The sequence below is a fragment of the Oryx dammah genome, unplaced genomic scaffold (assembly GCF_014754425.2).
Source record: "Oryx dammah isolate SB20612 unplaced genomic scaffold, SCBI_Odam_1.1 HiC_scaffold_3, whole genome shotgun sequence".
Lineage (NCBI taxonomy): Eukaryota > Metazoa > Chordata > Mammalia > Artiodactyla > Bovidae > Oryx > Oryx dammah.
This window is the reverse complement of record NW_024070187.1, coordinates 71,841,290-71,858,595: the sequence shown is the minus strand read 5'-3', so window position 1 is coordinate 71,858,595 and position 17,306 is coordinate 71,841,290. Positions and strand designations below refer to the sequence as shown.

The 17,306-nt window shown below is 39.9% G+C and overlaps 1 protein-coding gene across 1 annotated transcript in view; it reads left to right on the top strand.

The window, feature by feature from the left end:
- The window catches only part of IGFBP7 (insulin like growth factor binding protein 7), a 79,134-nt gene that overhangs the window by 17,639 nt on the left and 44,189 nt on the right, over positions 1 to 17,306 (top strand). The window lies entirely within an intron of this gene.

Below are 17,306 nucleotides of genomic sequence, written 5' to 3'. Positions count from 1 at the left end.
ACCAAGTTCATATTTTATTATATTTTATTCTAGTGTTCTTCTAGGCATATGTTATATAACCATTTTGACAGTATTTTTTACATTTTGTTTTTATTTATAATTATTTTCCATATGTTTAAAATGTTTTATAAATATTTATGATGTTGCATAAGCATTTGAATGAGCCATAATATATTTGTTTTCCTATATCAAAAGTAAACTTTAAATTATAGATCTTATTTCTTCTGCATTGTTTCTTTAGAATAGATCCCAAACTAGACTTACTTATACAAAGATGTGAAAATTCTTTTAAAATGTTGATATATGTTGATATTGATGGATTTGTTTAAAAATTAGTCTCTCCAAAATAATTTAAACACATTTTTTCAAAACAAAAAGCCAAAAGCAAAACATTTCAATATGCCGTTGAAATTACTTTTAAATTATCTTCAGATTTGGATTATACTTGTTACCGTCCCTCTCTGATGGCCTAGAGACCATTGAGAGTTGCTCCTTAAGCCCAGTTCCTATTTATGAGATTTGTAATGACTGGCCAAAAACCCAAGGGCCCTAGTTTACATCTAAGACTTCCAGGCATTGAGAGTAGATCAGATCAGTTAGAACTCTGCTTCCATCACTGAACTGGGGTTTATAAAAAGTCCGTGCAGCCCTGCCAGGGTAGCTTAAAAATGTTGCAGTGGCAGCCATCTATGTGAGACATAAACAGTAAAAAACTGTGAAATTTGGAAGGTTTGTCTTTAGTATTTTTTCACAGAAGAAAAAAATAGCCTTCACAACTCTGACTACATACAGTTAAATACACATATAGTTGATTCTTAGTATCTCTTTAAATACAAGTTCTGTGCATAATACTGAGACCATGGTTTGACCCCTGTTTTGTCTCAGGGTGAGATACACTGTTACTAGCCACCTCTCCGAGAGAGCCTATGGCCTGCTGCACTTCATAAAACTGGAAAAGGACCTACTTACAACATTTTACTACACGTGTCCTTGGAGCTCTCCTTGGGTTCTTAGAGACTAGCAAAGCCTTGTTTCTTTTTTTCTTAAATCCTTTAATCTCCAGTACATTCAGCAACAATAGTCCTCTGTAAGGCAGTTATTCCAGCTAAGAGAGTAACTAAACAGTGTAGAAAATATATTTATAAAATGGAGAGGCTGTGTGTAATTGTTCTGGTGGAATTTTTCCCATATTTGACTGGGAGAGAGGAATACTAACAAGACCTTAACTCAACATAGCGCAGTACAGTTTATAAGAATTTTCACATTCATGCACACATATAACACGTTTTTAATCCCCACCAGAACCCTGTGGCATGTGTATATTAGGCACCCATGATTCAGTTTGAGTGCCCAAGCAGAGCCTAATTAAGTGGGAAGGGTTTCAGGTGAGCTGTTGTGTCAATGGACACACACGTGTACCCACATTTAAAGCCACAGGAAGCTAAAATTGAGTTTCAGAGACAGCTAAACATAAGAAATATTTCATGCCAGTTCTTAATCTGTGAATTTCAGTTTCCATTCCTAAACTTGTGTCTCCTTTAAACTGCCTGTATTGCTAATATGCTACGGTTCCATAATTTTCAGTTACTCTGATTATTACTAAAGTATGGAAATGCATATACTTGTGCTTGTTTTGTTAAACTATATATGTGTTTTTGAAGTACACTCTCCAGAGATCCTAAAGCTGTTGCTTTAGTAAATAACTGAAATTCAAGGTTTGGCAGTAGCATCTGTCTAATATAGCATGATATAATTGTTCCCCAAGTGCTTGCGATTAACTTGGTTAATTACAGGTGATCCAATTCCCAAAGGAAGCACACTGCCTGGATCCATAAGCTTTGCTCAGTGAAGTAACCAACCAATGTGCCGTTCAGTGTTCTGAAGAAAATGCAAAATAAGTTAGAAAAGGTAACCAGGTAAATCTCTGCTTTCAGATGTTTTCTGAAAAAATAAAAACAATATCACTGAAGAGCATAAGAACAAATTAAATTTCTAATGAGTCGAATAAAATTGAGTCTCAGCGAGAGATTTCATATTTTTTCCTTGTGTTGCATGCATTCGTGTGCATCTGCTTCATATCTCGGTGGAATGTGACTCACTGAGAGATCCCTAAAACCAACGGAGTGCATTGTGAGAACTAGAAGATCTTGACCTCTGACACTGCCCAAAAAAGTGGGAAATGGTGCCTCATGGAAGCGTGACATTTATCTCAGACTGAAGAAATTCTTAGGCAGAGGTGAACACTTGTCAGCGATTTTCAGAATCAGTCGTGTAATTGAGTGTGCATTATATTTCAGTTTGTAAATGTTTTTATGTTATGTGTACCTGATGTGAAAGTGCCATTCTATGCCAATTCCTACGATGTTTAAGGAGATGCTTGGAGTTGGGGAAGAGAGGAAGAAGAATGATAACCTGAAAAGGCAACAGTTGGTCCATCAGTAAGGGATGTGTTCAGCTGGGAGTAACAGAGAGCCTGGCTACAGTGGCTCCCTCAGAAGCGGTTGAGTCGCCTGCGGAACAGAGAGTCCAGGTGTAGACAGGACTGGTGTGGGTTTAACAACTCAGCAATAACAGCATGGAGGACCCAGGTTCATTCTTTGTGCTCTGCCATCCTTTGTGTGTGGTTTTTGACTTCATGCTTGACGGTCACAAGGAGGCTACCTCCGACCACTGAGTCCTCATTCAAGGCAGTGCCTGTCATATGTCCCATTTTACCAAATGAGCAAAGTGTTCCCATACACTCTCCTCTCAGCAAATGTCTATTTCATTGACTGAAAGCGGGTCACTTGACTACCTCTAGCAGCAAGAAAGACTGAGGAGGGTGGCGATTAGGGCCTACCTGAAGTGTAGTCTTACACTTCAGAAACAGTTGCTGGAGGCACACTTAAGGAATGACTTCACAGAGTCCGCAGACCCCATCAGATTTCACTGAACAGTAATCAATCACCAGTCACTTTTGAGAAGCAGGTGATAAAACAGATCATGACTGGGAAAAAAAAAAGAGCTTTCTAGAAAAATGTCATTCCCAAAATTCACTGGGAAGAGGAAAGAAGTCGTATATGAAACGTGCCAAAGATCTTCGTAGAGACCATTTTGAAAGAAACAATATTTCACTCATTAAGTCTCTTTAACAGAAATTATGGCTAACAGATTTGTGATTCTGTGCCTTATTTGCTTTAATATGTGGAACTAACATAACGTTAGTAGGTCAATTAAACTTTAATTTAAAATAATAAAATTTTTAAAGAGAGGGTGTGAATATATGGTATTAAGAATAAAACGGACAGGGTAAAACTTATGATAAATTTTTATAAAATTATTTTAAAAATTTTAAATAAGAAAGTAATCTGAGTAGAAAGCAGCCCTGATTATACATTGACTAAATGTGTGATTATATTACTTAACCTCCCAGGCCTGTCCATTTCCTCACTGTGAAGTGACGCTATCAACGCCTGTATTCAAGGGTTAGAATCAAGGGACAGAAATGAGGTAATGGATTTGAAGGCTTTTTGTAAAGCCCTATATGAATGCAAAACTGTATTCCCTTTGATCTCACCAATTACTATAACAACAACTCTCAAATATGCCCAATTAACTACCTTGTGTACATCTGTGTCAAATGTCTACTTTTTAATAGGCCACCCCATGTATACCTTCCCTTCAAATCACTACCAGCAAATAGTGCCTGGGAACTGCTTATTTTATAATGTCAGCCTGAACCAAAGGTAATTAGTAAGGAAATCTGCTACAACAAACTCATACACAGCAAAATATAAGGTACTTCAAATTCAGCATCCATTTGAGCTAGTCTCTCCTTTCCCCGCCCTCCATTAGTTGGGTAATCAAGAGCTGGCAGTGCTCTCCCATCCAGGAGCTTGTGTTGCATATTGACCTGGAAAGGCATTAGTCCAGATAAAGATGGCAACTTTTATGTTAACCATCAATCACTTTAATGAATACAAGAAAGCATCCTATCACCCTGCCAAAAGGAACAGGAATTAAGAATGACTCCTTCATTGGTTAAGTATGGGAGTGTTTTCTTTCTGTCAGGTGCTACCCTGGCACTGTGAGTATGGAACATAGGCTCCAGTCTCCAAGAGTTAGGATTTAATAGCAGGGCGGTGGCAGCAACAGAGTTTGTTGATCTCTCTGAATTCAATCCCCTCAGAAAAACAGCCAAAAGGATGATTGCCAGGAGCTGGGGGAAAGGAGAAGAAGGGAGTTGTTGAGTGGCTATAGATAGATACAGTTTCAGTTTTGCAAGATGAAAAGAGCTCTGAGGATCTATCGCACAGCAATATGAATGTGCCTAACCCTATGAACTGTATGCTCAAACATTGCTAAGATGGTAAGTCTTATGATGTGTATTTTACTAGAGCTTCCCTGGTGGCTCAGACGGTAAAGCGTCTGCAATGCAGGAGATCCAGGTTCGATCCCTGGGTCAGGAAGATCCCCTGGAGAAGGAAATGGCAACCCACTCCTGTACTCTTGCCTGGAAAATTCCATGGACAGAGGAGCCTTGTAAGCTACAGTCCATGGGGTTGCAAAGAGTCAGACATGACTCAGCGACTTTACTGCTTTTTAAAAGTCAAAATAAAGTGACTAGATAACCAAAATCAAACCCCCCTGGACAACACTTAACCACACAAAAGGTAGCAAGCTAGCCCTGTAAAGTAAGTGGGTTAAAGCAAGCCAGCTTTGCTGGAAGACCTGCAAGATGTCGGCAGCTTTGTAGAAGGAAGCAGAGGAAAATATGAGGTGATGACAGACCTGATAACAAGAAAATCTCAGAATAGCCAACAAGCACTCGCTCCTGGAAAGTGTGATGCAGCCAGTCCATTAGTCGATGAGTGCAAGGGAACTGTGGAAGGCCCTGTGGAGCTGGAGCGGTCTGAGCCCCATGAATTCTCCTCACAACTGACTGGCTAGGTCTCCCTTCCAGGACAAGGTCCTTCACCCAGGAGAAATTTCTGGAAGTAGAAACAAAAGTGAGCAGGAAAGAGACAGTAGAGATGAAAGAAAGACAGAACCAGTTGGAGAGTGATTTAGGTCCTTGCAATTGCAAGACAACCCAACAACAACCAGAGAAAAGGAAGAGGTTTAAATACATTTTCTTGACCAATATATCAAAATGATCTTTGAATTATGGCAGGATATAGAAGGAATAAGGTATGATTTCTATCATTAAGGTTCCTGGACTATAATAAAGTATAGTCAACCACATTCAATCCTGTGACATAATTTTATTGTCTAAGTAGAATTATTCTCAAGAAGCACCCGGGTTGCTTGTGAAGTTATTCTCCTAGGGCTCAACTCAGCACCAATAACATAAAAATTTTAAAAATTTTCCAGTGGAGAGGTAAAAAAGAGCCGGAGAGAGAAATATAATAGGAAATCACAAAAAGCACATTATTTTTTGGTTAATTAATTATTAATTCGTTTGGTTATTTCTATGTGCTATTAAAATAGAATTAACCAAATTAATTAACAATTAATTGCTTGCATGCTCAGTCACTCACTTGTGTCCAATTCTTTGCAACCCCATGGACTCTAGCCAACCAGGCTCCTTTGTCCATGGAATTCTCCAGGCAAGAATACTGGAGTGGGTTGCTGTGCCCTTCTCCCGGGGATCTTTCCAACCAAGGGATTGAACCCACGTCTGCTGCATTGGCAGGCAGATTCTTAACCACTGAACCACCTGGGAAGCCCTCCTTTAGGTTACTTGCTTTCACTGCTGCTACGTGAAAAAGATGCATCTCCTTGCTTCTGACATTGTTGTCTGTGGTTGAATACTTTTAAAAACAACATCTACTAATTGAGAAGGGTTCATTTCAAATAATCTAATTTCCATAATTTTGTAATCTCTGGGGTGCTTTGCCTGATGAAGGTCTTATTTATCATCCTTACATTCTCATGGGTCTCAGGGTCTCTATCTGTGTAGCATGTATAAGCTTGATGAAGCCTTTCTAGAAACTCTGATTGGGGAATTCCTTGGTGGTCCAGTGGCTAAGACTCCACGATCACAATGCAGGGGGCCTGGGTTCAATCCCTAGTTGGGGAACTAGATCCCACATGCCACAGCAAAGATCAAAGATCCTGCATGCCACAACTAAGACCCAGTGAAGCCAAATAAATAAATGAAACTCTGATGGATCCTCAGTTGGTTTCTGTTTTATCTTCTGAATTTTGTTTAAGCTCTTTTGTCTAGGTAACCTGTTGGGTTTTCTCTCAGACCTCCACACCATAAGGTGGTAAGTCCTCTGACTCCTTTTTCTCCTGATGCCATAGTATAAATGCCTCTACATATAGTATCTCATCTCTTTTTCCTACTCTTTTGCCAAACATTTCTAACTGTGCGACCACATAATAGTTGAGTGAGCCATTCAAGGGCCACTGCTCTTAAGCAAAGATATTTTAATAGCACATAAAGTGATAGGGTATATTCCTGTATTAATGGAGAATTTGTATGTGGTAGGAAGTAGGGTAAAGTGTTTGACCCTGAACCCCAAATAGGAAAAAAAAAATTTTTGAACAAAAAATTCAAGCTGGATTAAAGGATTAATTGCAAAAAAGTAAAAGTAATAAAACTATTCTGATAACCCAGAAATCATAAAGGGAAGGATTGACAGATCTGGCTACATAAAAGTTTTAAGCTTATGTATTCTTCAGTCATTTTTATTGAGAACCGACTATGTGCTGGGCACTATTTTAGATGCTGAAGGTATAGTGGTGTGCTAAAAAACCAGCTCACTGCTGTCAATGAGCTTACAGGCTACGTGGCAACCAGTACGACAAATAAATGGGGCTTCTCTGCTGGCTCAGCCATAAAGAATTTGTCTTCAATGCCTGAGATGTGGGTTTGATCCCTGGGTCAGAAAGATCGCTTGAAGAAGGAAATGGCAACACACTCCAGTATTCTTGCCTGGGAAACCGCACGAACAGAGGAGGCTGGCAGGCTGCTGTCCTTGGAGTCACAAGAGTCGAACACAACTTAGCCACTAAACCACCACGACCATCACCACAAATAAATGGTGGTGAAAAAACAAAAACAAACCTGAAAGACATTTGTAGCACGGAAGAATTATTTCCAAAATATATGACAAAGAGTAAATATCTGTAATAAACAAGAGTTCATATACAATGATTTTTTTAAAAACCCAAAGATGAATAAGCAAAAGTTATAGTGAATTAAAATGAAAACAACTGCCAGTGGCCAATAAACATGTGAAGAGTTGCCCTGATAAGTTGCTGTACTTCACAAGTAATCCTGAAAATGCAGTTAGAACAACAGTGACGTACAGCGTTTCCCCCTTCAGCTGGGCCTAATTTTTAAAAATTCCTACCTCCCACTGCTGGGAAATATGTGAGGAAATGAGCACTCTGGTATATTATCACCAAGGACAAGAATCCCTAACAAGTTTTTTGAACGTAATCTAAGAATGTCTATGAAAACTAAGCATTCTCACACCCTTTAACTCAGAAAGCACTTTTCTTGGAGCCTATCCCACAGAAACAAAAGGACTAATACATAAAGACATATGTGTAAGAATATTTCTTGTATCATAGTTTGTATACAGAAAAAAAAAATGGAAACATCCTGAATGCTCTTAAAGAACTACACCCATGTTATGGAACATTTTGTAGTTATTAAAAAGAATGAAGTTGTTTTGTGTATATTGACCTAATAAATCATCATATGATACACTGATTGTTCACTGACAACAGACAATGTGTCAGCTAAATATGAAACTTTTAATTAAAAAAATAAACTGAAAAAGTATGTGGATGTATGAACTGTTAACATAGGTTACTGTGTTAGTTGCTCAGTCATGTCTGACTCTTTGTGACACCGTGGACTGTAGCCCACGAGGCTCCTGTGTCCATGGGATTTCCCAGGCAAGGATACTGGAGTGGATTGCCATTTCCTCCTCCAACAGGTTATTGTGGTGTTAGGATTAGCATGAGATTAAAGTAGACAATTTATTGCCTCTTTATGTACTGTGTATTGTTTTAATTGTTACAATGAGCATGGACTCCTTTTTTTATCATCTTGAAAAACAATTTATTCCATGATGTTTTGGAGAATGGAACTGTAATCAGTGGTGGAGGTTGCAGGAAGGCTGATTTTAGTTCACCTAAGGGAAAACTTTCTAACAACAATGGTGATGCAGCAATGGATTTGAGAACCTTGGGGGAGGGTCTCTGGAAGTGTTCCTGCAGAGAACCATAAACTGGTAAAGAGCAGACTTTTGTATCCAGTTTGAGGGTTGGATTAAATGACTCAAGATTGCTTCCAACCCCAACAGTTGTTTTTTTTTTTTTTTAATTTTTTTGGTCCATGTTGCACAACATATGGGATATTAGTTCCTCATCAAGGGATTGAACCCATACCCGCAGGAGTGAAAGCTCGGAGTCCCCACCACTGGACCACCAGAGAAGTTCCCCCAACCTCAAAAGTTTTATAATAGCTTAGTATTATATAGTGAGATTTATAATCATTTTTGTTAAAGGTCTTTTATTGAGATATAATTGACATACAATATTATATTAGTTTCAGGTGTACAACATAATGCTTCAGTATTTGTATATATTGCGAAATGGCTACCACAAAAAGTCTAGTTAATATCCATCATCACACATAGTCGTACTTTTTTCTTGTGATGAGAACTCTCAAGATCTACTCTTTTAGCAACTTTCAAATACAGTATTATCAATGTAGTCACCATGCTGTACATTATTACATCCTTGTGACTTATTTATTTTGTAACTAGAAATTTTTGTCCCCTTCACCTCACCCGTACCTCTAGTAACCACACTCTATTCTCTGTATCTATGAGTTCCATTTTTGTTTGTCTTAAATTCTACATACAAGTGAGATCATGATGGTATTTGTCTTTCTCTGACTTATTTCACCTAGCATAATGCCTTCTAGATCCATCCCTGTTGTTGCAAGACAAAACTTCCTTTTTACAGCTGCGTATTATTCCTTTGTGGGCTTCTCAGGTGGCACAGTGGTAAACAATCCGCCTGCCAATGCAGGAGACACAAGAAACAAGGGTTCGATCCCTGGGTCAGTGGCAACCCACTCCAGTATTCTTGCCTGGAAAATTCCATGGACAGAGGACTCTGGCAGCTACACTCCATGGGTTCACAAAGAGTTGGACATGACTGAGCACGCACATGGACAGGATTATTCCATCGCATATGTACACCACATCTTCTTTATCCATTCATCCATCAGTGGACTTTAGGTTACTTCCATGTCTTAGCTAGTGTAAATAATGCTGCGGTGAACATAGGAGTGCATATATTTTCAAGTTAGTGTTTTTGCTTCCTTCAGACAAATACCCAGATGTGGAATTGCTGAACCATATGGTGGTTCTATTTTTAATTTTTTGAGGAACCTTCGTACCTTTTTCTGTAGTGACTGCACCAGTTTACATTGCCACCAGCAGTGCACAAGAGTTCCCTTTTCTCCATGTCCTCACCAACACTTGTTATTTCTTCTTTTTTGATAGCAGCCATTCTAACAGGTGTGAGGTGTTATTTCATTGTGGTTTTGGTTTGCATTTCCCTGATGGTTAGTGATCCTGAGCACCTTTTCATGTGTCTGTTGGCCATCTGTATGTCTTCTTTGGAAAAAAATGTCTGTTCAGATCATCTGCCTGTTTTTCAATCAGATTTTGTGGGGGTTTTGTTGTTGTTGTTGTTGAATATGAATTCTTTATATATTTTGGCAATTAACCCCTTATGAGATAATATGATTTGCAAATATTTTCTCTCATTTGGTAGGTTACCTTTTTATTTTGTTGATCATTTCCTTTGCTATGCAAAAGCTTTTCAATTTGAGGTGGTCTCACTTGTTTTTGTTGTCAGGTTTGAAAAATCACTGCCAAAATCAATGTCAAGGAGCTTACCCACTATGTTTTTTCTAGGAGCTTTATGGTACCAGGTCTTATTTTCAAGTCTTTTATTCATTTTGAGATAATTTGTGTGTGTGTGGTATAATATGGTGGTCCAGATTCATTCTTTTGATGTGGCTCTCCAGTTTCCCCAACATAGCTGTTAAAGAGACCATTCTTTTCCCATTATAAATTCTTGGCTCTTTTGTCGTAAGTTAATTAACCATAAGTGTTTGGGCTATTTCTGGGCTCTCTATTCTGTTCCATTGATCTGTGTGTCTGTTTTTATGCCAATACCATATTCTTTTCATTACTACACCTTTGTAATATAGTTTGAAGTCAGGACACATGATGCCTTCAGCTTTCTTCTTCTTTCTCAAGATTGCTTTGGTTATTCAGGATCTTTTGTGCTTCTGTACAAGTTTTAGGATTTTTTTCTATTTCTACGAAAAATACCATTTTCATAAGGATTACATTGAATCTGTAGATTGCTTTGGAGAGTATAGACATTTTAAGAATATTAATGCTTCCAACCCATGAACAATAGATACCTTTCTTTTATTTGTATTTCCTTCAGTTCCTTTCATCAGTGTCTTATAGTTTTCAGTGTGTGGATCTTTCCCTTCCTTGGCTAAATATATTCCTAAGAATGTTATTCTTTTCAATGCTGTTGTAAATGGGACTGCTTTTCTTAATTTCTCTTTCTGATAGTTTATTGTTGGCATATAGAAATGCAACTGATTTTTTAATATTTACTTTGCATTCTATAATTTTACTGAATATTTTTATTACTTCAAACAGTTTTTGGTAGAGTTTTTAGGTTTTCTCTGTGTAACATTATGCCATCTGCAAAAATGGCAGTGTTACTGCTTCCTTTTTAATTTGGATGCTTTTATTTTTCTTGCCTAATTGCTCTGGATAGGACTACCAATGCTATGTTGAATACAAATGGCAAGAGAGGGTATCTTTGTCTGGTTCATACTCTTTGAGGAAAAGCTTTTATCTTTTCACCATTGAGTATGTTAGCTATGGGCTGATCATATGTGGCCTTCATTATGTTAAGGTATGTTCCATGTATAGCCACTTTGTTGAGAGTCTTTATCATAAATAATGTTGATGAGCATGTACTTTTGTGTTTTGTTAAATACTAACAAAATTTTAAAAAATACCGTACCGTTATAGCATTGGTGTTCCCTTTGTGACATGATAAAAGCTGCTAACGTTGTGAAGGTATTTTCTTTCCCTTCTTTTAATTACTGAAAAAACCTAATTAAAATGTAGACTCATAGATCTAGAATGGTTCTCAAGTGATATTTTAGTTCACCATTAGCTCTCCACTACCCACTTCTCTGTATCAGCCCAGTCTATGAGATGGCAAACGACAGCTCCAAGCCATCTGTCCTGGAAGAGTCCTCTTGGACAACAGCTTAAGATCCATACTGGTCTAGAGGGCGAAATTCCAGAGTGTCCTTTGCAAACCCATATTGTTCTCAGGAAGGTCTTTCTTATTGTGACTGATGTCCTTTGGACTGAAGCTTATTCCTATTTTCTCAACTTTAAATATTAGAGGCAAAAATCAGAAATTATTCTTGGCCTCCAAAGGACCTCCAAGATAATTGCTTTAAACCTCTCATTTTAAAGTAGAAAAGCTGAGGACAAGTGGAATATGTAACCTACCTCTCATAAGAACTGGTACCCAAACTCACTTATCATACCTGCCAGACCAGTGCACTTTCTGTTGCCCTAGTCATAACTTTCTCTCACACACACACCAGCATCACCTAGTTTATTTGACATACAATGCCTCTCAGCTACAGGGTCTGATAGATACATACATACTACTTACAAAACTTCTGAAGCAGAAACTAATTTATCAATATTGAAGAACAAAAAAGGCAAAGCAATTTGCCTTCCTACTCCAAAGCAGGAGTGTTTTGGAGCAAGGATAAAACTCTGAGTTTTTCATTTTATGCTGATGACCTAGAACCTCCACTGGTTCCAGGCTCTATGCTGGAGCTTTGTTTTAAAATCAAGGTCCCCCAGGATGTTTTTTCATACCTATTCAAAACTGAAGCCCTGAAACCATCAGGAAGCTCAAGTTCTTTGTGGAGATTCTGCTTGTGTTTGGGCTAAGTGAAAAGCCCTGGTTGGGAATAGATGCTTCCAACACCAAATGGTTTCTGCAGAAAGTCCAAGTATTTCTCCTGGCCTGATAGGAGGTTTACACCACACACCAAGAAGGATGTGACTAATACTGAATGTGACTTCAGAGACTCCGCAAGTCGAGACAACTTCTGATAAACATTTAAACAGAGGTCAAGAATGTTTTCCTTTCTGGGGGGAAATGATGCAGTCTATGGTGTGAGTGGGAGGGAGTAGAGGGGAATAAATCCAAACAGCAGCTTCCTCCTTCCATAATTCTTCAGCATTTTAACAGCAGCCATTTTTAATAGCCTACCAGGCTTTTATACTTAGAACCCATAGTTGGGTGTTTGCCAAAAAAAGGAGAGGAATGGGATCTGTGAAGATCAGACAACTCCAGAGTGATTACCAGGAAAGTTTAGAGCTAAGCGAGGCAATTAGCTCAAGTTTCCCTGGTTCCCACCCAGAGGCCAGGAGTGCTCCAAAAGACATCCTCTTAAGGCACAATGTAAGTACCCCAGTTGGGATGCTCACTTCCTATGCTGACAAAAGGGGGAAGCTCTGTAGAGGAAATTGGCCTTGCCTCTCATAGGAGGAAAGGTGATGTGGGCCACATGGCACCTCTCAGCGTCCTCAGCCCACCCAAGGAATTCTGGAAATGCTGGCCCAGGACAGGGAGGAGAGATTGAAGAGCATGGAGCCAGCATACATGTCCCCTTCATGGGGGGAAAGAAAGCAGCACGGTTTCTGTGACCCAGAGCAAGTTCATTGGTAGTGCTGATCTAACAGCTTGAGCACTTTCGTGCCCATGGTCATTTGGGTGTGTGTTGGCAGGAGGAGATGTGGGTAATGATTGATATTCTCTCTCCCTAATACTAAATAAAAAGTAAGAAGAGGAAACGTTACTCAGCAAGCTCCCTCTAAGGGAAGAAGGAAGTTCAGTATTGGAAGAAAAGACGTTGATGTTAACTTTGGTGAAAACCTTCACGTCTCTGAAATCAAGGTTCTTTTGAATATGTCAGCTTCGGTTATTTCAGCCATTATGCCTGTGGCCAGGAGCACCGAGAACCAACGGAGGTAGAATGCAATCGTGTCAGTTCCTCTCTGCTGAATTTTAAAGACGTGGAGGAAAGATCTCATTTTGAAGTCATGAGAATTCCCATACTCAGTTTTAGACATTTCTTGGTGTTCTGGCAGAGAGAGAACTTTACTTTAAAAAGTCTTCAGAAAGCACATTCACTTGTTTATTGGCTTGTTCCTTCATGTGAGTCTTCCCTGGTGGCTCAGATGGTAAAGCATCTGCCTGCAATTCGGGAGACCTGGGTTCGATCCCTGGGTTGGGAAGAGCTCCTGGAGAAGGAAACGGCAACCCGCTCCAGTACTCTTGCCTGGAAAATCCCACGGACGGAGGAGCCTGGTAGGCTACAGTCCATGGGGTCGCAAAGAGTCGGACACGACTGAGCGACTTCACTTTCACTTTCCTTCGTGTAGTCATTCATTCATTCAAGTGCCCTCCAAGCCCTGTGGTGGGAGGGTCATGTCAAAGGGCCATTACTCAGAAAACTGGAAATCATGATCAGGATGAAAGTTCTGGAGTTAAACCTACTGTAGACTCCTGGTCCTGGTACTGACTGATAGGCTCTGTGCAAGTTATTTACCTCTCAGAGCCTCTGATTTCTCACCTGAAAATGGGGCTAATGAACATTCTATTCTTGTAAGAGTTTCCTGAAATAATCTGGGAAAGCCTGCACCATGCCTGGCATATATTAAGCTCAGTAAATGGTGGTAGACGCAGTATTAGTGGTGATGGTAAGAATAATAGTAGTTTTTATTATTACTGATTATCATCATTATTAATGAGACCACTAGCACAGGAGTGAGAGAGTAAAGCAGAAGTGATAGGTTTCAGCAGGGGAGAGAATGTCGGACCGGAGACCTTCGAAAAATTTCATAGAAAACGTGACTTGTGGGTTTTCTTTTCCTTGAGCCCTATTATAATTTTCAATCACATCTTAGTGGAGAAATTGGGAAATTCCTTTCCCTTTGCATTCCATTTTCTATTACATTCCTGAAGACTGACGCTTTGGTGCAGAATTCAACTGGAAGACTGCATCCCAGCATTTCCATGGATGTTAGAGTGCTAAGGTAATTATTTGACTTTTAAAGTGTGCTTACCTTGAAGAACCTCTGTAAAGGAGAACCATGTTAATGTGTAACATGGAGATAAGCAGGGTGCTGCTCCTTTTTTTCTGCTTTTTTCCCTGGCTGTTCAACTGGAAAACTGAAATGGTTCTGTTTGCATCTCATAGAACCTTGTTGAAAGGTGGGGGAGAAAGAGCTTTTACTAATGAGGTACAGCAGAAAGTGAATTTTAGCAACACAAAATGCAAGGGATCACCTACAATTTGTTTTCATTTTAAGAGAAAAAAAGGAAATCACCTTGATTAAAAAAGTGACAGGAAGACCGCAGAGAGGATACTCTTGTGCTGGCTGAATCAAGTAGCTGTGTACTTCTGTTGTAGATGGAATCAGTGGCCCCTACTTGCATGGAGAGCAAGATCATTTTTCTAAAAGAGAGGGGATTAGCCATCAGTGCTGGAGGAAACATGTGGAATAAGAGGAAACGAACAGCCACAGCCAGAGGCATGGAGTTAGTTGATCCAGGAGGATTGGGTTCCTTGTGGGTGGGGAGCCAGTAGTGCCCCAGTGGCAGCTCCCAGGCCAGCAGGGGTGGGGTGGTGGAGCTGGTCCTCTCAAGTCCTGACAGCTTTATTGGGGACTTTTCACTGTTAGAGTAACCTCCTCGTCATCATCTAAGTGCATTTCTGAGATGCCTGACTGTGCTCAGGGCTCTGTTAAGCTCAGGGTTAGCCAGCCCTCCAGGGACCTGGTCTGTATCACTAGCAGAGGAACTTGGTAGAGTCAAGGTTTTATAACCCTAAACCCAGAAGTGAATGGGAATGCATATTTATATCACTGGTCCGTCAAGGGTAAGAGTGTTTTATGGGAAGGGAGGGAGAGAAATTGATGATTAGGAATGAAGCTCTGGGTGTAACGCTAGAAGATCTATGATCGAGACTGAAAGCATGCGCTGGATCTTGTACCACTGTTTCATCAGCTACAGCACACAGTTGACTGTATTTTGTTGGTCCATATGTTGAGGCAGAGTTTTAGGTTACTTATAAGATAATATGGGATGCTGGCTAGGAACCTACGATCTAGAACCAAATTGCCTGGTTTTGAATCCCGGCTCTTCCATTTATAAGCCTTGTGACTTTAGGCAAATCACTCAATTTTCCTGTGCCTCGGTTGTCTGCTCTGTAAGATGGGAGATAGCCCCAACCTCATGGAGTGGCTGAGAAGGTTAAATTAGTCACACATCTGAATGCCCATGGTGAGCAGTCAATGAATAGGCCTACATATTGTTAATGCCACCGATGGGGAGGTGAGGGGCACAACTGAGTTGAGAGGGGAAACAGTTAACATGAAATGGGATAATAATAGAATATGGTGGTTAGACGCTATGAAAGTCATTTGGTCCAGCTTCCTCCTTAACCAGGAAAACAAATCCTATCCCACTTTAAAATAACTATTTTGAAATCATAAATAACAGTGACCATTTATTGAGCGCTCGTCGTGTGCCAGAAAGCAGGGAAGCCCTGTGCTTGTAACAGCAATCCTGTGAGACCTGGGTACTTATTATTACCCCATTTTGTAGGTGAGGAAACTGAGGCTCAAAATGTTAGATAACTTACCCAACATCACCTAGATCTGTCTGAATCCAGAGATTATGTTCATAACACAGAAGTTCTGTTCCCTTTGCTTTCTAATTTCTATGACTTTCTCAAGACTAACGCTTTGGGACAGAATTCAACTGAAGGGATTCATCCCAGCATTTGCATTGGACTTGGAGGGTCAGGATCATTGTTTTGTCAACTATTTGACTTTTTAAAGTAGTCTTTCCTTGGAGAATCTCTGCAAAGGCAGGATGATTATTGTATTCTAAGTTCTCTTTGAAGCAGATATTTAATATCCATGAATACATGCCTCCTTTGGTTTTTGCTCCATATAAATCAGGGCACCATATTTTGAAAAATACTTTCATTCTATTAAACTTGAGTAAATTATTTCCCAATGCTATGTTAACTGTTTCAAAGAAATGATAATAGCAGATAATAAGAAAGTTTTCTTTGGAATCAGTTCATCGTTTGACTAGATTTGATTGCAATTGTGAACAAAATAAAGAATTCATCTCTGGCAACTCAGCCATTGTTCATCCATGCATGAATGCACTTTAAGCAAGTCTGTTTATTCTTAGAGATCTTTAACTGCTGATGAATGCTTTGTTACCTTGACCTTAAATATGTGATGTGTCTTTGATCTTAGTGCTTCCTTCAGGAGTAACTAAAATCAGGATTTCTCATGGTATCCCTTCAGATGTTAGAAGATATTTGACAGGTAGTCCCCCACCCCAGGCATCTTTTCTTTAAGCTAAACACCCACATCATCGTCTGTGTTGGTTTTCAGACACCACACCAGTCTTTGATGGGTGGCTTCCACTCTTAACCTCTTGAACAAGACTCAGGGCTGCAGGACTGGCCAGAACAGAGCAGCACAGAACACACCGGAGCCACAGCATCACACAGTTGCAGACCCAGACACTGACCTCCAGCCTCCCAGACTCACTGATGTCATTCTGGGCTCCATGGTTAAGTTATAAAGGCAGGGTGATATGGGGGCTTCCCAGATAGCTCAGTGCCAAAGAATCCACCTGCCAATGCAGGAGACACTGTTCTGTTCCTGGGTCAGGAAGATCCCCTGGAGAAGGAAATGGCAACCCACTCCAATATTCTTGCCTGGAGAATCCCATGGACAGAGGAGCCTGGCGGGCTACAGTCCACAGGGTTGCAAAGAGTCAGACATGGCTGAGCATGCATGCAAGTGATGAGCAGGAGCCAACAGAAGGATTTCCCCCAAACACTTTCTGAGTGGTCCATGGTAGAGGCTGAGTGTCATTGCTATTGTTTATATTTCAAGTGAGAGTTCCTACTATGCTAGTCTAACAAAGAGATCCTAGGTATTCAAGATTTGTCCCTAAATTCTCAGGCACAAGTTCTAAAAATGAAGAGCTATTCCTTCTTTTCATACAAGGGGACATTTGTTGACGTGTTTATCACAGGTCCATGTTACAAATAGACAGGGATGCGTGGAAAGGAGATGTTGAAAGGCGGGTACAGAGATCACCAGGAAGCTTCTTTTGAT